At 51.8% G+C, this 22,554-nt stretch overlaps 1 protein-coding gene across 6 annotated transcripts in view; it reads left to right on the forward strand.

The window, feature by feature from the left end:
- The window catches only part of MIDEAS (mitotic deacetylase associated SANT domain protein), a 75,972-nt gene that overhangs the window by 15,339 nt on the left and 38,079 nt on the right, over nt 1-22,554 (forward strand). Inside the window, exon 1 of one of the 6 annotated variants that reach the window (XM_011765627.2) lies at nt 13,899-14,576. The exons of the other annotated variants lie outside the window; for them this stretch is intronic. The gene's annotated coding sequence lies outside the window, so the exon portion shown is untranslated. Of the gene's footprint in view, nt 1-13,898; nt 14,577-22,554 lie in introns of those variants that run through there. 6 annotated transcript variants of the gene reach the window in all.

Consider the following 22,554-nt stretch of genomic DNA (forward strand, 5'->3'; position numbering starts at 1 on the left):
ACCTGTACCGGGGCCCCACTCACCTTGAAGAAGCCTTTGAGGGGACACTCTGAGGAGACGTCTGTGGTGAGGAGCTGGTTTAGAGGTGGCAGAGGCATCTCTTCCTACTGGCCCTCCTCGAAGAAGGATAAATATTAATGCTAGCTGCCCTTAGAGGACCCTTTCGTTTCTCAGGCTCAGCACTGTCGGCTTCGCACAGAGACAGAGCTGGGGAAAGCAAGTCCGCAGACCATGGTAGCAGAGACTGGGGCTCTTTAAAATGAAAGTCCTGTCCCACCTGGTCATGAGGCAGTCAGGACAGGCTGTGGCTCTTCCTGTTCCTGCGAGGAAGAACACATCCTCCTGACAGTGATTGCAGGGTGCAGTGGGAGCCCCAAAGCAGGGGTTGCAGTCTCCATTTGTCTATGAAATGAGGGGATTAGACTACAGGGGGACCTTTCCTGTTCCAAAATTCCTGTGAGTGGAGCCTGGCAGGCGGTGTCTTTATGGTGCCTCATAGTGGGACCCAGGGTTATCACTCAGAAGCTTCCTGTCATTATCCCAGGTCTGTGTGCCACTCAGAGAGTGCCACTGTGGAGAGAGACCTGTGGAGGAGCGGCTTTCTCACCGTGGCTGATTAGTTGGATTTGCTTTTCTTTTCTTTTTTTTTGAGATGGAGTCTCACCCTGTCACCCAGGCTGGAGTGCAGTGGTGTGATATCAGCTCACTGCAGCCTCTGCCTCCCAGGTTCAAGTGATTGTCCTGCTGCAGCTTCCTGAGTAGCTGGGATTATGGGCGCCTGCCACCACGCTTGGCTAATTTTTGTATTTTAGTAGAGACAGGGTTTCACCATGTTGGCCAGGCTGGTCTCGAACTCCTGACCTCAGGTGATCCGCCTGCCTCAGCCTCCCAAATGCTGGGATTACAGGCGTGAGCCACCGTGCCTGGCCTCTCTTTTTTTTTTTTTTTTTTTTTGAGACGGAGTCTTGCACTGTTGCCCAGGCTGGAGTGCTCAGGAGGCTGAGGCAGGAGAATCACTTGAACTGGGAGGCGGAGGTAGCAGTGAGCCAAGATGGCACCATTGCACTCCAGCCTGGGTGACTGGGTGACAGAGCAAGACTCCGTCTCAAAAAAAAAAAAAAAAAATATATATATATATGTATATGTGTATATATATACACATACCCACACACACACTAGAACTTGAAGCTGTAATAAAATGTTATATACATTATATACAAATAATTTCCTTTGATCTATTAGTATTGCTCTTGAGAATTTAAGAATAAAGAATAAAGAATTTATTTATTCTAAACAGGAAAAGTACAAATATATTTATTTATTATTATTTTTTTTAGTCTCATACCTTCCTGCACACCGAACAAAGATATTTATAGCAACATTGCTTAAAATAGAAAAAACAAACAAACAAAACTGTCAATAGCCTCAGTGTTTCATGTGGCTGTATAATTCATGATACCCAGACTCGGTGAGTATTGTGTCACAGTTATAATAATATGAAGATAATGTTGATTCTTGGGAAAATGTTGATTAGTTTAGATGAAAAAAGTAAAACACAGAATTGCATGATAAGTGTGTAAAAACTGATTACACTGCCCATAGTAAAAATTGACATAATGCAGATAACTGGATTTAGGCAAAGAGGTTATGGGTAGGGCATGTGTGTGTTTGAAATTGCTTTAATAATTTATACAGCATCTTTTTTTTTTTTTAATAAGACAAGGCCTTCACTTCAAAGACTTTGGATTTGGGTGGAAAGGAGGCCAGGGGGAGGGACGCCCATCTGTTACTACCAGGAAGACCAAACAGCTCTGTCTTATCAGCTACTGGCACTGCATGCAGGGCCTGGAAGATTCAGATGGGCCTGACTTCATAGACTGGCTGAGTAACTCGGGTTCACAGCGTGGACTCTGCATCCAGCCCTCAGCCGGCTCAGGGCCCCAGACGATTTTCACACCTGCATTTTCACGGAACCAGCCCAGTGAGCACGTGAGACTTTGAGCCACCCGCCCACTCACCTCTGGGCTGCCTCATACTGCAGGCCCCTGCCACAGCAGGAGGAAGCTGAGTCTCTCTTCTGCAGTTCCACCTGGCAGCAGGGAGGGTGTGCTTTGCTAATTGACCTCCTGCAGCCTTTTCTAACCCTGGTGGCGCCCTAGTGAGGTCGTGTCTTGCGCACTTACATTGTTGCACATATTAATTGAAATGTGGAATTTAGTTGCTCTTCAGTGCTAGCCACATCCATCCAGTTCACTTCTGACCTAGCAGGCAGGGCCCCCTGACCCCACATCTTGCCATGAGATCTGCTGGGACACGCAGCTGCAGGTGTGGGCGTGGGGCTGAGCAGCTGACTGTCTTCTGCGCACCTTCTCATATCTCTGTGGCATCTCAGAACCTCTGGACACCTGGTGAATGGCCTTCTCACCCACCACTCCCCTTGTGTGTAGTAGCCTTTTCTTCTGAGGGGGGAGCCTTATTTTCTTAACGTGTGGAGTGTCTATTTGTAGGGCCCATGATCATCCCCTCGCTGTGACCAGCCCAGGAATGTGATCGGGGCAGGACAGCGAGACTCCTTGGTGTTGTGCAGAGTCCCCAGGTGGGTGGCAGCTGGAGAGTCCGCGGTATACCTTGAGTTTGCAAGTTGGAGCCTGCTAAAGCTCCACCCGACAGAATGCATGTGGAGGGACGTCCAGACCCAGCTGGGGCCCTGGTTATCTCCAGCTTATATCTGCTAAAACCAAATTCCAGAACTGTCAAAGACTGGAGTTTTTTGTTCTGTGATCAGATTGAAGTAGGACCTTGTGACTGGAGGTGTGCCAGGGTCAGAGAGAAAATGGAGAGTATGGGCTCAGGGCATGCCTAGATGCTCATTAGGGGTACTCAGGCCAGCTTCGTGTGTTCCATGAGAAATGATGGCTGTGTGAGTGTGTTTGGAGGTGGAGGTGGGGACTGTCTCTGTGCTGTTCTAGAATATCGTGTTTATTCCTAGATGCCCCTGCCCCATCTTCATGCCCTACAGTGGCACTGAGCCTGGTTCTGATCATTGCTGGTCATGTGAATATTAAGTGCCAAAGTGTCTAAGGAACAAGCTGCCTTCTCGAGCCCAGGCCCCAGCAATAACTGTTCCTCTCAGTTCCCTAATTTAGAGACCACGTGTGTGTGTGTGCCCCAGGGTTGTTAGCAGCTCGGTTTTTTGAAGCTTGAAACACATTTCCATAGAAACAATGCTATAAATGGTGGTTGGGTACCTAGGCTAGCCCACAAAGAGCCCTGGTGTTACCTCAGAAGTTGCTGAAATAAGGTATTAGTGAAATTGAGAGCCCAAATGCAGCAGAGTTAGCACCCAGGACGCTGGAGGTTAATTGGTGTGGGTTTATTTGTGTAATTTTCTTTCTTTGGTGAGAGGTGTTTCAAAGCTCTCCAGATAAGGGATACTCTGGAGGCACTCCCCCACACCATCCCCGCCCCGTCACAATCACTCCTCTCCCAGTTTACATTCCTTCTTCTTGCCTCATCAAGGCAGGGGCCTGGGCCTACCTGCCCTCTGGTATGTTTATGATGAGGAAATCCTGTTCAGTGGCCCTTACATCGTCATCATCATCATCATCATCACCATCATCACCATCATCACCATCATCATCATCATCATCACCATCATCGTTATTGTTATATAAATAATCTCTATCAACTTAACAGAATAAACATGACACCTATTTAGAATTCTCTTCTGATTGCTTCTAATGTTCCTGTGAGGTTTTAACACAGCTTATAAGTTCACCTGACATATTTTTTGGTGCTGATTTTGTCACTTAACATGACTTCACCAAATGGTTTCATCAGATAGTTTCCCTTTGTCCATCCTTTCACATTTTGTTCTGTTGCTCTTCCTTACCGTACCATAATCTGATGGGCTCTATATACAGGTGCTATGGAGCATCTTTTGTAAAAACTTCCTTGTGGTGACATTTTAGATTGTTTTTATGGGATATAGTCGGCCAACCATAATTACCTGGTCAGTGTTTTAAACTCTTGCAACACTAAATACATACACCTACCATATATCCACAAACATTAAAAAAAAAAAAAAAACCCAGCCGGGCACGGTGGCTCACACATGTAATCCCAGCCCTTTGGGAGGCTGAGGCGGGCAGATCACCAGGTCAGGAGTTTGAGACCAGCCTGGCCAATATGGCGAAACCCCGTCTCTACTAAAAATACAAAAATTAGCCGGGCTTGGTGGTGCGTGCCTGTAATCCCAGCTACTCGGGAGGCTGAGGCAGGAGAATTGCTTGAACCCAGGAGGCAGAGGTTGCAATGAGCCCAAGATTGCACCACTGCACTCCAGCCTGGGCAACAGAGCGAGACTCCGTCTCAAAAAACAAAACAAAACAAAACAAAAACCTTTTTGCAACACAATGCCAAATCACATTCTAGAAAGATTTAAACTGTTTATGGTAGCACAGCAACGTATATGCAGCTGCCCTGCCGACAGCAGCTTTCCTGGTTTATTTATTTACTTATTTTCATATTGGGGTGGGCCATAATGGGGCCTTAATGATATTCTAATTTGCATATCCTAAATTGCTGCTGATGTAGGTTTTTCCTCTTGATGATTTACTGATGTGTTTCCTCATGTGTCAAGCCCTGCTCATGTCCTGTGACTGCGGAGCCTCCCGCCTCATTTATCTCCTTGAACCACTTTCCTGTTGGGAAACTGCAAGTCCTGTCTTCCTCACTGGCCCCACCCCTCACCTTGTCTCACTCATCTCCACACCAGCCCAGCTCACCACCTCAGTGACTCTGGGGAGGCAGTGAGAGGGACAGACCCTGGAAGCCCTTGTGATGGAGGCCACAGGGCAGGAGGTGGATGCAAGGGAGACCCTGGGAGGAACCACAGGCTGTTAGAGCTGGAGGGAGCACTGGAATGCATCTGGCTCAGGGGTTATGCACTCAGAGGCCAGCAGGGAACAGAGGGGATGAAATGACAGAGGCTGGCAGAATGTGATGATAAAAGACAGTGACTCGTGGCCTAGGAAGGGGTAGGATCTTTGGAAAATTAGAAAGTCCATCCCACCTAAGCACCCCTCCCTAGCAGTGCTACTCAGCTCCACCTTCAAGAAGGAGGTTTCCAATTTTTTTTCCACGACAAGGCAGAAGTTCTGATTTTTAGTTTGTTTTTGTTTTCTGATTTAAAAAAAAAAATATATATATATATATATACACATATATATATATATATACACACACATAGCCTAGGCAATAGGCTGGGCGCTGTGGCTCACGCCTGTCATCCCCAAACTTTGGGAGCTGAGACTGGCAGATCACCTGAGGTCAGGAGTTCGAGACCAGCCTGGCCAACATGGTGAAACCCCATCTCTACTAATAATACAAAAAATTAGCCAGGTGTGGTGGTGCACACCTGTAGTCCCAGCTACTCAGGAGACTGAGGCAGGAGAATCGCTTGAACCCGGGAGGTGGAGGTTGTAGTGAGCAACAAAGTAAGACTGTCTCAAAAGACAAAAAAAGTTGGCAATAAATTCATTTAAAATAAAACATAATATGTGAGTCAAATAAAACACATCTGTGAGGGAGAAGGGCCCATGAGGCTCCAGTCTGTAATCTCTCATTTTATTAAACTTCTTATTGGGAAACACAGACCCAGAGAGGTATCCTCATGTAGCAGAGAGAAGGCTTCAGAGGGTCCAGAGGTCGAATGCCATCTGTATGACCTTGGCAGAGCTGTTTAACCTTCTTGAACCCCAGCTTCCTTATGTATAAAATGGGGAAAATGGCTTCCTTCCAGGGTGCTGGGGTGGACTCAGTAGGCTCATATATCATATCAAGCATGTATTTTTTATTTTTTAATTTTTTTGAGACAGGGTCTCTCTCTGTCGCCCAGGCCAGAGTGCTGAGTTCAGCGGTATGATCTTGGCTCACTGCTACCTCTGCCTCCCGAGCTCAAGCGATCTTTCCACCTCAGCCCCCCAAGTAGCTGGGACTACAGGCACACACCACCGTGCCTGGCTAATTTTTGTATTTTTTGTGGAGATGGGGGTTTCACCATGTGGCCCAAGCTGGTCTTGAACTCCTGAACTCAAGCAATCCACCCACCTTGGCCTCCCAGAGTGCTGGGATTACAGGCATGAGCCACTGTGCCAGGCCAATGTCAAGCATTTAGTAGCTGCTCCACAGATGTGAGAAAAATCCTGTGTAGGTCATCCAGAAAATTAGAGGAAGAACTAGGCTTAGAACTTTTCTCTCATGACTTACAGTGTGGAGCTTGTTCCACATTACATGGGCCTACTTTCATGGGAGTTTCCGGAGGTGTCTGGACACAGGGATCCTTCTTAACTCTGCGAAATTGTAGGTTATTTTATGAGAGCCTTTTTTTTTTTTCTCCCCGCTTAAGACACAGTTTCCTTCTGTTGCTCAGGCTGGAGTGCAGTGGTGCAATCATAGCTCACTGCAGCTTCAAACTCTTGGGCTCAAGAGATCCTCCCACCTCAGCCTCCCAAGTAGCTGGGACTACAAATGCATACCACCACGCCTGGCTAATTTTTTTTTTTTTTGAGACAGGTCTTGCCGTGTTGTGCAGGCTGGTCTCAGACTCCTGGCATCAAGCGCAATCCTCCTGCCTCAGCCTCCCAAAACGCTGGGATTACAGGCATGAGCCACCGCGCCCAGCCCCTATGACAGCTTGTTTGCTCAACAGCTACTGAGCTCAGATAATGGGCATCATAGCTCTGTGGGCTTTGCAGTGCTGGCCTCAGAATTCAGGAGACTGAGCCTCAATAGTTGTTGATAATAATAATGCCATACACCACTGAACCTAAGAAGCCATTGATTAGAAGATGTAGTGTTATTTTATATACAGCTAAGAAAGAGGCCGGGAATGGTGGCTCACACTTGTAATCCCAGCACTTTGGGAGGCTGAGGCCAGCGGATCACTTGAGGTGAGGAGTTCGAGACCAACCTAGCCAACATGACGAATTCCCGTCTCTACTAAAAATATAAAAATTAACTGAATCTGGTGGTGAGGGCCTGTAATCCCAGCTACTTGGGAGGCTGAGGCAGGAGGTAGAGGTTGCAGTGAACCCAGGAGGTGGAGGTTGCAGTGAGCCGAGATCACAACACTGCACTCCAGCTTGGGCAACAGAGTGAGACTCCTTCTCAAAAAATAAAATAAAATAAAATAAAAAGGCCGGGTGCGGTGGCTCACGCCTGTAATCCCAGCACTTTGGGAGGCTGAGACAGGCGGATCATGAGGTCAGGAGATCGAGACCATCCTGGCTAACATGGTGAAACCCTGTCTCTACAAAAAATACAAAAAAATTAGCCGGGCATGGTGGTGGGTGCCTGTAGTCCCAGCTACTCAGTAGGCTGAGTCAGGAGAATAGCGTGAACCCAGGAGGTGGAGCTTGCAGTGAGCCAAGATTGCGCCACTGCACTCCAGCCTGGGTGACAGAGCTAGACTCTGTCTCAAAAAAAAAAAAAAGAAGAGGAAGTGCTGCTAATTAAACTATACAGGCTATCAATTGCAAGATGCATCCTGATTTCAGAGATGTTAAAATGGAGGAAATGTGTATCTTAGAATCAATGAAATAGAATAGTAATAAAAGTAACAACAATCTGTTACATTGTATTGCTTGCTTTAAATAGTCACATATACTGTTTAATTCATGCAAGCATTCACTGAGCACCCACCATGTGCAGATGCTGTGTAGATACCAGGGATACCAAAGTGAGGAAGATCTAGGCTGTGCCCTTCAGGAGCTCCCATCCTAGTAGATGGCACTCTGATTCCAGATATGCTGCAATAAGCAGGTGTAGAACAATGTGTAGGTGATGGAGTAAAGATAAACAGAGGATGCCATGGGAATTTAGGGAACAGAGTGACTGTCTGGTCTTTAGGAGCAAAGACAGAGGTTTGGGTGCATGGGATTTATTTAAGAAATGGTCTCTGGAGGAAGGGAGGAAGGGAAGCAGGGTAGAACCGGGGAAGAGTGTGTGTTGCAGCTGGAGCATGAATTGCACCACTATGGAACTGGTCCCACCAAAGGCCCCTTTTGAGAAGGGGGTAGCTGTGAGTCCTTGAAAGCCAACACTCAGAGCACCTGGGGGACATTGCACCAACTTTACAAAGTAGATCTGGGAGGGCTCCAACAGTATACACTCCAGTGGCCTTCCGCTGCTCAGAAGAGTCAATGAAGGCTTCCTGGAAGAGCTGCCATTAAGGTCAAGTCTGGTGGGAGATCTGGGTATGGGGTAACATGGGGATCAAGGTGGCAAGAGAAGGAGCACGTGTGAAGATATGAGGGTGAGAATGCAGGCATCTTGGAGAACGTCAGGTTGTTTAGCCGTGTGGGCTGAGGCTGGGAAGTGGGGCAGAGCCAGATCGTGTGGGAAAGGTGCCTAACAGTCTAGCTAACAGTCTCAGCTTTATGCAGTAGATGATGGGAGCTACTGAAGAGAGGTGTGATCGCTCTGATGGCAGTGTGGATGGCAAAGTGTGCAAAACTAGAAGCAATGAAACAGATGAGAAAAAATGATGGCCAACACTTATAAAAGACTTAGTGTGTGCCAGACACTGTTTAAGTAAGCTCTTACTATCATTCCGATTTTGTAGATGAGTGGTTGAGTAACTCGCTCAAGGTCATCAAGCTAGTGTGAGCCAAGATTTGGACTCAGGTCTCAGCCTGTGCTCTTAACCTGTACACCCCCATGAGCATGAATGTTGGATTGTAGCCCATGATGTATCAGTATTTGTTTTCACTTAAAATCAATGCTTTAAAGCATGCCCTGTTGCACACATTGGGTCTCTGGAGTTCCTGTTCCTCCTGGCCCATTGCCATAACACAGGGAAGCCGAGCTCCAGTGAACAGCCAGTGAGGAAGTCTGTCTGGGACTAGTTCTGCACAGGGCATGGAACTGTGCTGAAGGGAGGCCTTTGAGAAGTTGGCAGCTCTCAGTCTGTGAAGAAAGGGCGTTTCTGTCCTGTGGCTCTGCTGGCCTGCCCTCCCTGGCAGCCACACCTGTTTTGTCCTTCTCCCTACACCCGGCCAGACGTCTCTCGCAGAGTGACAGCAGCAACTGGGGACACGTACAGAGGCTCCCTCTCAGGCCAGACAAAGGCACTCAGAACCTGGCCCGGGCCTGCAGGGCAGGGAGGCTGGGGAGGGGGCAGGTGGGAGGGCCAGGGACACAGACAGCTGTGGGCTGGTGTGGCAAGCATGGCCTTGCCCCAGAACAGGTGAAGTCAATGTGAGCGGAGGAGGAGGGTCCCCTGGCGTTTTTTCCAAGGGTAAAAGAGAAGACGGTGCAGAGACGTCTCAGCACACAGTGGCTTAATTTCATGACTGGGGTGGTTGTGAGCTCCCGGTTTGCTCAGAAAAGACCTGGCAAAAAGGGCTGAGAAGACACAGCTGTTGGAGGGGTGTCCCTACTTAGGCTGGGAGGACAACCCTGTGGAAAAGTGTGGTGGAAAGGACACAAAGAACGGGCTGGGAGAGAAGCCTTGGAGGACACCCCAGATGAGACATTGAGTCAATGCTGGAAAAAGTCTCTCGAGGCAGAGCCCATGAGAGGGTTACCTGAGGCCCATGGGGTCTTTGCAGGCAAAATAACTGGGTTTTTTTTTTTTTTTTTTTTTGAGACAGAGTCTCCCTCTGTCGCCCAGGCTAGAGTACAGTGGTGTGATCTGGGCCCACTGCAACCTCCACCACCTGGGTTCAAGCAATTCTCATGCCTCAGCCTCCCGAGTAGCTGGGACTACAGACGTCTGTCACCACACCTGGCTAAGTTTTTTGTTTTTGTTTTTTTTGAGATGGAATCTTGCTCTATTGCCCAGGCTGGAGTGCAGTGGCTCGATCTTGGCTCACTGCAAACTCCGCCTCCCGGGTTCACGCCATTCTCCTGCCTCAGCCTCCTGAGTAGCTGGGACTACAGGTGCCCGCCACCACGCCTGGCTAATTTTTTGTATTTTTTAGTAGAGATAGGGTTTTACCGTGTTAGCCAGGATGGTCTCGATCTCCTGATCTCGTGATCCGCCCGCCTCGGCCTCGCAAAGTGCTGGGATTATAGGCATGAGCCTCTGCGCCGGGCCCACACCCGGCTAATTTTTGTATTTTTGGTGGAGACAGGGTTTTACCATGTTGGCCAGGCTGGTCTTGAACTCCTGGATTCAGATGATCCGCCCGCTTTGGCCTCCCAAAGTGCTAGGATTACAGGTGTGAGCCACCACGCTGGGGCTGGAACTAGGTTCTTAACAAGGGATAAGCTAGGTTGGGGAGGAGATACAGGGTAAAACAGTAAAAATAATAATCGTAGCCTCTTATGTGTACATAGCATGATCGAGTTATAAAGCAGTTTTTTGTCTTTTTGATCCTCTCAAGCCCCTGGAAGGTGGGCATCCTTTTGTTGTTCATGCAACGAACACTTAAATGGTGCATCTGTTATGGGCCTAAAAAGTGAGGCTCAGGGAAGGTCAGTGACAGTTTTCCTAAGTTCCCTGTGTTTTCTACGCCCTTCTTTTTTTTTCTGTTGTAATTGTAGGTAATGAGGTCCTGGAGGTCATACTTTAGTTCTGTAGAGGAAGACGACAATAAAGACACAAGAAGATAAGGGACATAGGGACCTGGCTGGCATCGTGGACTTGGGATGCCCTCAACAATATTTGCATTCCCGATATCCCAGGCTCTGGTAAAGGTTGGTTGTTTACTTAAACACACCATGTGTGCTGGCCTCGTTGGAGGAGGAATAGTGGGCAAAGGACAGGAATGCAGGTATGGAGCCTGGGGAGAAAGACACTTCTCTTTTAAATAGTGATGATGGCTGCAGAATGTTATTGGAGGAAGGTGGCTGGGAGGTGAGAACCTGGCTTCCTTGGAAGCTTCCCCCAACTTCGTGACAGCTTTATTGAGATATACTTCACACACCATAAAATTTACCCTTGGAAGATTTTCCTTTTTCTTGAGACAAAGTCTCGCCCTGTCACCCAGGATGGAGTGTGGTGGCATGAACACAGCTCACTGCAGCCTTGACCTCATGGGCTCAAGCAATCCTCCTACCTCAGCCTCTTGAGTAGCTGTGACCACAGGCATGCGCCACCACACCTGGCTAATTTTTGTATTTTTTTTGTAGAGACTGGGTTTTGCCACGTTACCTAGGCTGGTCTCAAACTCCTGTGCTCAAGCAATCCTCCTGCCTCAGCCTCCTAAAGTTCTGGGATTACAGGTGTGACCCACTGTGCCTGGCCTCACCCTTGGAAGATTTTAATGGTCTAGATACTGTTGATGAAACACAGGGCAGTGACAGACCGCTCTGAGTGGAGTCCAGAGAGCTGATGTGGCCCCAGGAAGCCTCTCAAATGCCGTATTCTACCTTCATTGGGAATCAGAGTTTAGGATTCTGTCTAGGGTGCTTTATTTCCTGGAGTGTTTCTTTCTTGTCAGACACGCTCCCTGGTAACTAGAGCTCTGTACTCCTTTTTCCTGCAGTTTGTAAAGAGGGTTGAGGGTGGAGAAAATCCCACTCTCTGCATAAGGTCTCTGGAACACCTCCCTGTCTCCCTGAAAGGTCACCCTTCTTGGTTGCCCCAGAGACTTGTAGCAGGGACTGGAGCTTCTAAAACCAAAACTTTCACTTCACACGTCAGTGATTCTGCACCGTCATATCTGCAGCAAAACTGACCTCCAGGGCTTTCCCAGAAGCGCTGCAGCTTTCTTTACATAGCCTCATCTGCCCGCCTTTTCAAGGTAGACTTTTCCTGCCAAGCGGGGGCTATTTGGTATAGTCTTGAGCCCTCCTCCCCTGCACACGTGTGTGCCCCTTTTCTTCTCTCTCCTCCTTTCTTAGGTGGCCTGAATTTGGAAGTTTAGCTGTAGTGAAGGGCAGTGCTGCTCCAAGGTGAGCAAGGCTCCTTCAGGGCCACTGACTTCTCTGTTTCCCCTGCCACCTGCCTCAACTCCGTGTGCTGCTTCCTGGGCCACTCCTTTGGAGTGGCTCCCACTTGTTCCCTGGAGGCCGGGCCCTGGCTCCATGGTGGCAGGCTCTTCTAGGAATGTGCTTCCCAGCCGGGTTTTCTGGTTGGTTGGGAACATCCCTGGGCTGGTCTGCACTAGCTCTCAGGGGCTCACTCTGGGCTTGCCTAAGGCCAGCTGCAGGGGCTGGGCTCTCAGGGGAGGTCAGGATGGCCGCAGGTCTGCAGAGGAACTTGGCAGCAGTGGGCACTGGAGGCCAAATGGCTTTGCTTTTGCTTCTCTCACTTGGATGTGTTGTCAATGGGAGGGAAGAAATCAGGCAAATGAAAAAAGTAAAAAGGCTCTACCCTGATCCTTTGCTAGGAGCCCTGAGAGTCTAGCCTCTGCTTGGGGGTCTGCATGCCTGAGCACTGCAGTTCCTCAATTGCTCACTGCCTTCCTCTGGGGGAGGAGCAGAGAGGTCACAGATGCTTGGCTTGCTCTGTGACCTGGTACAATTCACTTAACCTCTCTGAACCTCAGTATTCTCATCCATAGATTGAGAGGGATAAAACTCTCACATGCAGTGCTCTTCAGGAGACTGTATGGAGAAGTGCTCTGAGAGCTGCCAGGAACAGTACTGTCATCACGGATGCCAAACTGGGGAGCCCGGGCTTTTTTTTTTTTTTTTTTTTTTTTTTTGTAGAAGGTGGTTTCCCTAGCTCCTTTATTCACTTACTCTAATCACAGAATCATGGATCTTGAACTGGAAGGGATTTCAAGAGGTGCTCTGGTCCAGTCCTGTGGCATAATTATCTGTATTTTGTAGATAAGGTTGTTTTAAGCATTCCTTATTTTGACATATCTGTCATAACATGGTGCAAATAAGCCCTTTTCCTCTTGGGGAGATGTGACTTCCAGGTGTATGTGTACGCAGGTACTCCAGCCAGCAAAGAGGTGGAAGAGGACAGGAAAGCCATGCTCCCTTAGGAGCAAGTGCAGGTTTGGCAGGGTTTCTGGGCAGAAGATCCAAGTTTTGCCTGTGCCCTCCACACCCCACCCTGGCCCTGTAGGCTCAGTGAGTGTGTGAGAATCATATTCTGTTGCCCCTCCCTCCTCTTCTCCCTGAGAAAGTGAGGGATGCACCTGGTTCTCAAGTCTAGCCACAGGGTTTTGAAAAGTGGCTGCCAGGACACACTGTATTCTTGGGTGGTTTTTCTTTCAAAGGAAAATCTCCTGACCCATCTCCTTGAAAAACAGCCACCACCACCACCACTGCACCATCACCAAAAAACTTGGAAGGAAGAATAGGACACACACCCCTGAATTTTCCCCTGGCCCTAAAGCCCCATTGAATGTGGGGGCCAGAACCAACCTCTTGAGCTGCAAAAATGTTTCCCATCTTCCCACCGGTCAGGCAAGGAGGCATCAAGGCTTGGACCTGAGAATTGATCAGGGGGATATTTAGGGAAGGCAGGGGAAAATGTGAGTATGGAGTGAAAAGCCGCTCAAGTCTGGCCTGAGTTGCTAGAATTAAATCCAGGAGATTTTCCTCACCTAAGTGATGGAGATGGTGGGTCCTTTCTAGGGACTGAGGCCAATCTCAATAACCTTTACACGCACCAGGACGCTGTTGAGCCAGAAAGTGAAACCCGGGGAGTCTGTTAATAAAGTGCCTTGGAGAGGATTGTGCATGATTTACCGTATCCAAAACCAGAGAGAGTTTCTTTGTGGAAGAAAGCGACTTGTGCCTTCCCCAACATCACACACACACTTTCCTGGCAGGCTCGATGGGTTTCCAAACATTTCGTCACCGTCTCCTCCTGACCTTGGTGTGAAAGGAACTAGCAGCGTGGCCCGTGGGTTCCAGCAAAGCCATCGGGGGCGCCAGCCTGGGCGGGGGGTGGGGACGGCGACCGACTCGTGAGTGGAGGTGAGGTCTGCTGGAAATCCCCAGCCCCGGCCGCCGCCTGAGGTTTAAAGACGCCTTCCCCGGCCTTATTTGGTCGCAGGAAGTGGGCGGCGCCGGGCCTGCTGGCTGAGGCCGCCCCGAGACAGTTGTGCTGATGAAGTGGTAGAGCTGGTTCCTGCTCGCCGCGGTGCCGCGCGCGCCGGCCGGCCGCTGGGCGCTCCGCGCTCCCAGCCTCGAGTTGTGCAATCCTTTGTAGCACGCCAGAGTCCTCCTCCTTCGCTGTTGCCTCTCGCCCTCTCTCTCTCTTTTTTTTTTTTCAAGCTGTGAGCTCAACCGATGAGTCAGAGCCGTGCAATCCTGACACTGCATCGCAGGACTGGGGGTGACACGGAGGGAGGGAGAGCGCTTGCGAGGCAGACAGCACGGGTGCGGGGCGCGCCGAGGCTCCTGCATCGCGAGTGGGGGGTGACAGCCCGCGCGTCCCGCCCGAGCCCTGCCAGCAAACTTCCCAGCCTCCGGGAGGCGCGGGCTGGCGGAAGCCCCACGAGCGCCGCGGGGAGGCGACGGCGCCTGTTTGTTTTTAAAATCGGGAGTGCGTGCAGGCTGCTGGAGTCCCGGAGGCGACCGAAGGCGGCGGCCCGCGACGGAAGGGGGACAGTCGAGGCCGGAGTCCGGAGCCCGGAGCCCGGAGCCCGGGCAGGAGCTGGGTAAGTGGGGCTGCTCGGCCGGCGGCCGAGGCCTGCACGCGGCGGGGCCGGCGAGGGGACCCCAGGCGGCGCGCGAGCTGTGGCTGCTCGCACGGCGGGTTGCAGCTCTGCAGGCACTGCCCGGAGCGGGGGCCGCGGGGGCCGCTGTGCTCGAACTTCTGCGGCCTGGGCGGCGGTGGAGCGGGCGCGTGTGGCTGTGCGGGGGCCGCCTGCAGCCCTCCGCCCCCTCCCCCGCGGCCCGCGCCCTCGGCCCGCAGCTGCGGGTGCAGCGCAGCCCCGCGGTGTTTGTGCAGCTACGCAGCTTGTGCGCGGCCCCCGCCCACCCGGGCGCGGCCCCGCCAGGAAAGCCCTCCCCACCCGGCGGCCCGCGGCGGCTCGGGAATCCGGCTGCTCCTCCTCCGCCCGAGAGAAACGTGGTGTCTGCGGGGACCGGCTGACGTGACGGAGCCCAGGCCCAGAAGGCGCGGCGAGGGGCTCGCCAGCTGAGGGAACTTGGCGCGGGAGCCCCTTCCCCTGCCAGCGTGCACGGGAAAGTGGGCTTGGACGCGGCGTCCACGCCGGGAGTTAGGGGGACAGAGATGCAGGGGCGGCGGGGAACTGGGGCAAATGCAGTCAGCAGAGGCCTAGGCTGGAGCGCTTCGCGCAGGCGGGCGCACCTCAGACCTGTCATCCTCCCGTGCGCCCCCGCACGCCCGCGCCGCTGCAGCCGGCCCAGCCCGCGAGGCGCCTCTCGGGGAGCTGTGTTCTCTGGTGCCTGGCGTCAGGGCCGAAACCCGGGGTTCGGCTGGGCCCTGCATATGGCCGGCTTGGTGGAGCTGGTCACGTCGCCTCCCAAGTCGCACATGCAGGAGCGTGTGTGCCAGGTTGCCCCCAAGGCCTCTGGGTAAGGGTCCAGGGGAGAAAGGGGGACCTCGTGTGCCCTGGGGCCTTCAGGCTTCAGCCCCAAGGCAGGCCGACATGGAGGAGGTACCTGCCACCCAAAGTGGAGGCCCGGTGTCCGTCCCAGCCCAGCCTCCAGGGAGAGCTGGTGAGAAGATGAAAGGGGAAGTTATATGCCCCATTTAAAACTTTGTTGGTCACAACTACGGTGCCTGCTTCCTGTTTCCACCATCCCACGTGGGACCTGTGTGCCAGCCTGTGGAGCCTCGCCCAGGGGGCGGTGGGATGGGGGAAGAGAGGCTGGCCACGGAGGCCCTGGTGGCACGCGTATGCGGGGGATCCTTTTTGGCAGCTGCGGCTGGGGGAGGGGATGTCTGGCTTGCCCTGGCAGGGGGATCCTGGCCTGGTGGTGTGGGATCTTCTTGTTCCTGTAGCTTCAGGGTTGAGATTGAAGGCCTGTTGAAGGTGGACTGAGAAGCCAGTCCTCCCTAGGGGGCCTCGGCTGAGGGGAGAAACCACCTGTCTTGCTCCGGAGCCTCCCATGGAAGGTGTGGCACACACCCCTTTTGGATCAGAGAAAAGGACCCTTTCCTCGGGTGTGAAGTGGCTGAAATTCAGGAGCCAGGGAAAAGGCGAAGCCTTCCCCGGTTGGGTTGAGAATTCGTAGCTCCTCCTTCTCCAACTGCTCTGGACAGTGAATAATAGGAGCGTAAACATTCAATTACTGTGATACACCATTTCGTTGCATGGCCCTAGTCCAGTCTCCACTCTAATTGGATTGGCCTCTGGCTGGTTACTCTGGTCTGTGTACCTCCCGGGGGGACAAGGGGGTGAAGAACCTGGAGGATCCCCCCAGGTCATACAGCTTGCCAGCTTGCTCTGAAACAGCCTACCCATTGCCAATGTGGCTTCTCCAAGTGCCAGCAGAACGCCCACTCCCGTGGCTCTGTCAGCTCCTCACTCCACCCCAGGAAAGAGCGCCCTGGAGTGCCCATAGGGATGAGAATTTAATTTTTACATGTAGGATTTTAAAATAGCCCCAGTGTTTGACCCTGTGGGCTGCTGTTCTCAATAAGTGGAACAAAAGAAAAGACAACATGCAGTTATGGATTCAGCTGAGGACCTCCTGTGGCTAGAGTCCCCAGAGAAAGGCTGCCCAGGGGTGTCAAGACCTCTGACAGAAGAGGGGAAGGGGAATGGGCCCAGTCCAGGAATCTTTGGCCTTGATAGCCCCTCTCTTGCAGTTGGGTCTCTCAAAAGAAAACCTTGCTCATGCTGGGGTGGGGACGGCCACAAAGTGACTGGGGGTTTCCAGCTCATCCTTCTAGTCCTGTTTCAAATGCCACTTCTGAAGGCTGTAGCCATCTTCTGAACACTCATTTCCACCTTATGTAGTTATTTGTGTACATACTGGAGTGTGGTGGTCAAAAACAAAGACTCCGAGCTAGAGTCCCTATACAGTATCTCCCTCATAGAGTTACTGTGAGGATTCTGTGAATTAGTATACATAAAGTGCTTAAAGTACATTTCAGTATTTGGTAGCCTCTGCTTCTAGTGTGAGCTCGGAACGGTTCCCACAATGCTTGGCATCTAGTGTTTAGTGTTTTTTTGTTTTGTTTTTTGGTTTTTGGTTTTTTTGGTTGTTAGAGACAGGGTCTTTCTCTGTTGCCCAGGCTGGAGTGCAGTAGTGCGATCTCAGGTCACTGCAGTCTCAGCCTCCTGGGATCAAGCAATCCTCCCACCTCAGCCGCCCAAGTAGCTGGGACTACAGGTGTACATCACCACACCTGGCTAATTATTGTGTTTTTGTAGATACAGGGTTTTGCCATGTTGACCAGGCTGGTCTTGAACTCTTGGGCTCAAGAAATCCACCAGCTTTGGCCTCCCAAAGTGCTGGGATTACAGTCTTGAGCTACCTCGCCTGGCTTTAGTGCATGTTAGTTGAACAAATTAGTGAAAGATCTCCATAAAAAAAAAGGTGTACTTGGCATGTGTTGGGCCCAGTGAGTCCCTGCTGCAGGAACCCCCTCACATTGCATCACTGGTTTCAAAAATGTCACTGTACCGTGGGTGATTCTGGTGCTGGTGAACCCAGTTTCCTGGCACTGCCCTGTAGCTGGCCTTGTGGAGTGCATGTGTCGGTCATCCTGACCCTAAGGGGACCTCAGGGTGAAAGAGTTGTGGAGCCATCTCCCTAGGGATCTGCTAGCCTGGGCAGTTCCTTTGGCCAGCCCAGGTTGGTACCCTTCCTGTGTGTGTGCAGGCACGCATGCATCAGTACAGAAGCAGCCTGGGGCTCCATTCTTCCCTGACTCACTGCAGGTGGCAGGAAGCAGAGCCAGTGGCTGCAATTTGTTGGAGGAATTGCTTCTTTCTGCACATGAGAACTCTTGATTCTGGGACTGAAAAATTGCATGCTGGGCCGGGGCTAGGGTGGAGTATGCTGAAATCCCCGGTTCTTACTAAGGGACCTGCATTTGCATTCGAAGCAACATTCAGGATACTGTGAGACTATGAGCTCATTTTATGAATCAGAAGCATTACAGCATAACTTTAATGTTGGAAACTGCAATTTGGAATCCAGATCACCCTCTCTCCACCTCAGCACACACACACACTCTCTGACATGGTCTCTCACAGTCACACACTTGGGAGCAACAATAGTCGGAGCATCAGTTCAGATTCTGGAGCCCTCAAGCAAAATTCGTCCACACGGACTTTGGCTTCTACACTCAGAACGCTGCTCCTGGATGGTGTGTGGACAGTCACTTGGGCAGTCACTGAAGGAAGTCTGGTGGGTACATGGGAATGAGGCCTGGGCAGACCTGAGTTCATACCCCAGCATCTCCTCTTGCAGTGGGCAGACCTGAGTTCATACCCCAGCATCTCCTCTTGCAGTGTGGCTTTGAGCATTGCTTAACTTCTTGGGCCTCAGTTTCCTCACCTGTAGAATGTGGATGATAATAGTACTTCATAGGCTGTGAAGGTTAGACAGGATTATGCATGCAAAGTGACTGACACATACTAGGTATTCAACAGATGGCAACTCTGATTTCACCAGTTCCCACTGGGTCCGGTGTGTTTGCCTTTGGCTCCTATCAAGGAAGAGAAAATGAAAGGTATCCTGCTTATAGTAGGAAAGCAATCTACCAGGCCACTGAAGCTTGTATAAATGAAGTTCATTGTGCCCTGGGAACAACTGCTTGATCCACTTCACTCTAGACATGTGGCCCAGACCCGGTGTCTGTGTGCCTTTGAGAGGGACTGTGTCCCTGCAGCCGAGGGCTGAGGGCCCAGCTTCCCAGAGATCAGATTATGCTCTCCGGAACCTACCCGCCCAGGCCCCAGGCTGAGCTGCTCACATGGGTGGGCAGGAGGAAGGCTGCTTTCTCAGCCAAGGAAGAAAAGTCCCCTGTTTGCTTCACCTGAAGCCTTGCAGTGTGACCTCAGGGGAGGTTTGGCTAGAGCCAAGGGTGGGAGTTTTTCCTCCAAAGACTGATTTGGCTGTTTTACCCATTAAAATTAGGTGCAACGGTGAAGGAAACACCAAGAATTATATAAGAAGAAAGTTACCACTGTCAGAGGAGAGCTGGAGTTGTGCTGGGGTGGGGCTGGGGGTCTCCCTGAGGGCTACAGTTGCTGGCTGTCATTCTCGGCTGGTGGGGAAGAGCTGGTGGGGAAGAGCTGGTGGGGAAGAGCCGGGGCTTGGGGCTGAGGCTTCCCTGGCAGCCGCTCTTGCTCTTCCTGGAACACAGCCTCGTGCTGTGGCCAGCCAGGGAAGGTGCTCCCTGTTCCCTCTGCCTTTCTCCCAGCCGCAGGGAGCTCTCATGGTGAGAGCATTTTTTCCAGGCAGTGCTTCTTCCTCTAGGAGTCCTGGGAAGGAAGGAGAGTGGGGAGAGGAGCCCAGGGCAAGGTTTATCCCAGTTAAGCTTGGATGGAGAGAGTGAGCTACAGTAGGCTTGTAGCCAGCCAGAAGGGGCTTCTCTCTAAAGCTGCCCAGCTTCTCTGGGGAATTGGAATCCAGACAAGAAGGAAAATGGTGAGATATTTTGGTCCCCCGCTTTTCCCAGTAGTTGGGCAGAGGCCCCTATCCAGTTTACTGTTGCCAGAACTTGCCATTTCTTTAATAGGTAAGGCCCCCATAGCTCAGAAACAGGCTTAAGTGATAACTTGCAACCCCGAGACTTCACGTGAGCTGTGGCACAGATCCTCCTCCCGACCTGGCCTTCCTCTGTCTGAGGCCGCAGCTGGCCTCGGGTCATAGTCCTGGCCTCCAGGGAGTCATTCCAGAGCTGGGAAACCATTTGGGATATCTAGTCCAAATCCTGCATTTTCAAATGGGGAAGCCTTGAGAGGTGGTGAGATGCTTGAGGTTCCGAAGACTGTCTCCACTTTCACTTTGGGAGGGTGGAAAGGGACTGCTCCTGTGTCCCGTGCCTGGTCACTGCTCCTCCCAGTTCGGAAGCTGGGAGGGCAGCTTGAGTGCAGGAAGAATCCAAAGGAATACTGTCTTGACTCCTGGGTGTGGCTCAGTCCTCAGCTGGCTCGATAGTTATTTATTTGTTTGCGTGTACGTGAGTGAGTCCTGTGGTTGGGAGGCTGGATCTGAGTAAAAGCAGAAGTACCCACACTCTGTCAGCTGTGCAGCACGCAACAGGGGACAGTCGGGAGGGGAAAAACGGGAGCAGGGGCCTGTCTGCATGGTGGCTGCTAGTTGTGCTTTCTGTCCCTGTTGCAGTGCCTGCACACTTGAGTGTAAACAGCCCTTCCATGTTACTAGCAGCTGCCCTTCCTTGCTGGCTTTGGGCAGAAGAGGCGCCAAAAATAACCAGGCAGGCACTTCCACTTGTGGGACATTTACTGTGGTGGCGTCTGAGCAGGCTTGCTTGCTTTTTGCAGGCCCTGTGTCTCTGCCACACTGGAGTCCCTTCTACTTCCTGCAGCCCTTCCTCAGCCTCCCTCTGGCCATTGCACCTTCCCCTTTATTGCTTTCATTAGAGTGAGCAAAGGAGGGTGGCGGCTCCTCCTTGTGGGCCTGGAAGCTCTGCCGGTGTTATCTGGGAAGTACCCTCATCCCCCTGTATCCCTGTAGGCAGGCCCTGCTGGCATAGCTGAGTTTAAAGGAGGCCTCTGCTGGGTGCCCTCTGGACTTTCTCGCCAGACCTCTCTCTCCTGGGTCTGTAGGCCAGAAGCTGTGCGTGCCTGCAGAGCCCCACACTGTTGCTAGGACTTTGAGTCTCCCTGTCCTGCCCCTGCCTGGCCAGCCCTGCTCTCAGCCAGCTGTGGAACTGGAAGAGTCGGACCATTCATTTCCTCCAAGGTGTTAAAGACTGATAACGATGTCTGAACCACCCCTACCCAGCAAGGGAGACAGGAATCACATTTATTGAGTGCATACCCTGTGCCAGGTGGCACTTCATCTGTGTATTACCTCGTTGTGTCCCACAATAACGAAGATGAAACTGTTGTGCCCATTCACCAGTAGGGATCCCCAGGCTTGCAGAGGCTGGTGATTGGGGAAGCCAGCACACATTGCCCCTGACTTCTTTTACCTTGCAGCTCCCACACTTCCTCCAGCTATTTTCCTGTGCACAGGGAACAATGCTTTGATCCTTGGTATGAAGTGCTGATAGTAGGAATTCGGGCACCATTAGACTGGCTGATACGGGAGATATTTTGGGCTGGGAAGGGTGGAGAAGACCTCCCTGCTGCCTCCCTCTCCAGGTGCTTCACAGGGCAGCCAGGAGCCCAGCCTTGAGCCCTGAGGCCCTTCTGTGGAGGACTCAGCTGTGGACCTGGGGACTGCCTGGCCAGGCACATGCACAGGAGGAGGGGAAAGGCTTTGTTTCAGCTTAGTTGTGGGTTTCCTGGGGACCTCCCAAGTGTCTCCTCCCCGCTAAAGGTATCCCAGCCTCTGAGGTACTAAGAACAGTTCTGGGGATCAAAGACTGGGGCTAGGTGGGATCTTTGGTCTCCCTTCTTGGCTGCTGGGTCTGACCTGGGGCCCATCATTCCAGCTGGCTTGGCCCAGGTCCCAGAGAGCCTGGTTGGTGTGTACTTGGGGCTTGGGCTGGATGCTCTGCTGTGCCCGCATGCTGTGCCAAAAGCCTCTGGGTGTATTTCAGGAACAATAAAGAATAAATCAACATAGGAGAAAAGGCCCTGCAGCAGCTGCTCAGAGACTGGAGAAATGCAAAGAATGCGTGAGCCTTTGGCAAAAGTCTTGCATCTTGACCAGGACCTGAGGAAGGACGTGAGGCTGATGTGATGGCTGTGGAGTCAAATGGGTGTCTCTCTGTGCCCACTTTGCAGCCCTTCTAGGAGGCCCCAGGCAGCCACACTGAGACTCCCCCCTCTGCTGGTGGCAAATTTTTGTGCTTCCTGGTCACTTGGCATGTACTGGGGAGCCATATTTCCCCCATTCTTTACTCTCATACCACTCTGCCACACACTGACCCATCTAACCCCCAGGCACCAGGTGGGTCTTGGCCCTTTCCAACCCTGACCGACGAGGAATCATGGGTTGATGAAGACTTGGTAGGTTTGACACACATACTATACTCCTTGCTTTACCTCCCCCAGACGAATGTCAAGGACCTGGCAATGCCAGGTCTGAGGGATGCTAAGTGTGAGAACATCCACCTGGGAGGCCCTCACTGTAGCTCTACCCAGGTCGTCAGCCATGTGTCCTTAGGCAGGTCATTTTACCTTTGAGGACTTGGTTTTATGAGCCTTGGACAAATGATCTTTGGAGTGAGTGGGCACCTCTGTCTCCTCTACTCGGGATGTGCGATGAACAGATTTTATTTAGGAAGTTAAGTTATTGGGAGAAGCAACACTCTGAGAGCACCATGCGGAGATGTGGGAGGCTGTGGCTGGGGGCTGATGCTCAGTGTCCTGAATGGGGAACCCAAGCAGAGAGCTGATTTGACCCAGACCTCAGGGTAGCAGGAGAAGGGACTGGAGCTTGGACTCCATGGGGACTTGGGTTATCTGACAAGCAGGGGAGAGTCAATACTTTATTTTTTGAGGTACAGTTTTGCTCTTGTTGCCCAGGCTGGAGTGCAGTGGTACCATCTTGGCTCACTGCAACCTCTGC

This window comes from Macaca nemestrina, chromosome 7 (genome assembly GCF_043159975.1).
Source record: "Macaca nemestrina isolate mMacNem1 chromosome 7, mMacNem.hap1, whole genome shotgun sequence".
Lineage (NCBI taxonomy): Eukaryota > Metazoa > Chordata > Mammalia > Primates > Cercopithecidae > Macaca > Macaca nemestrina.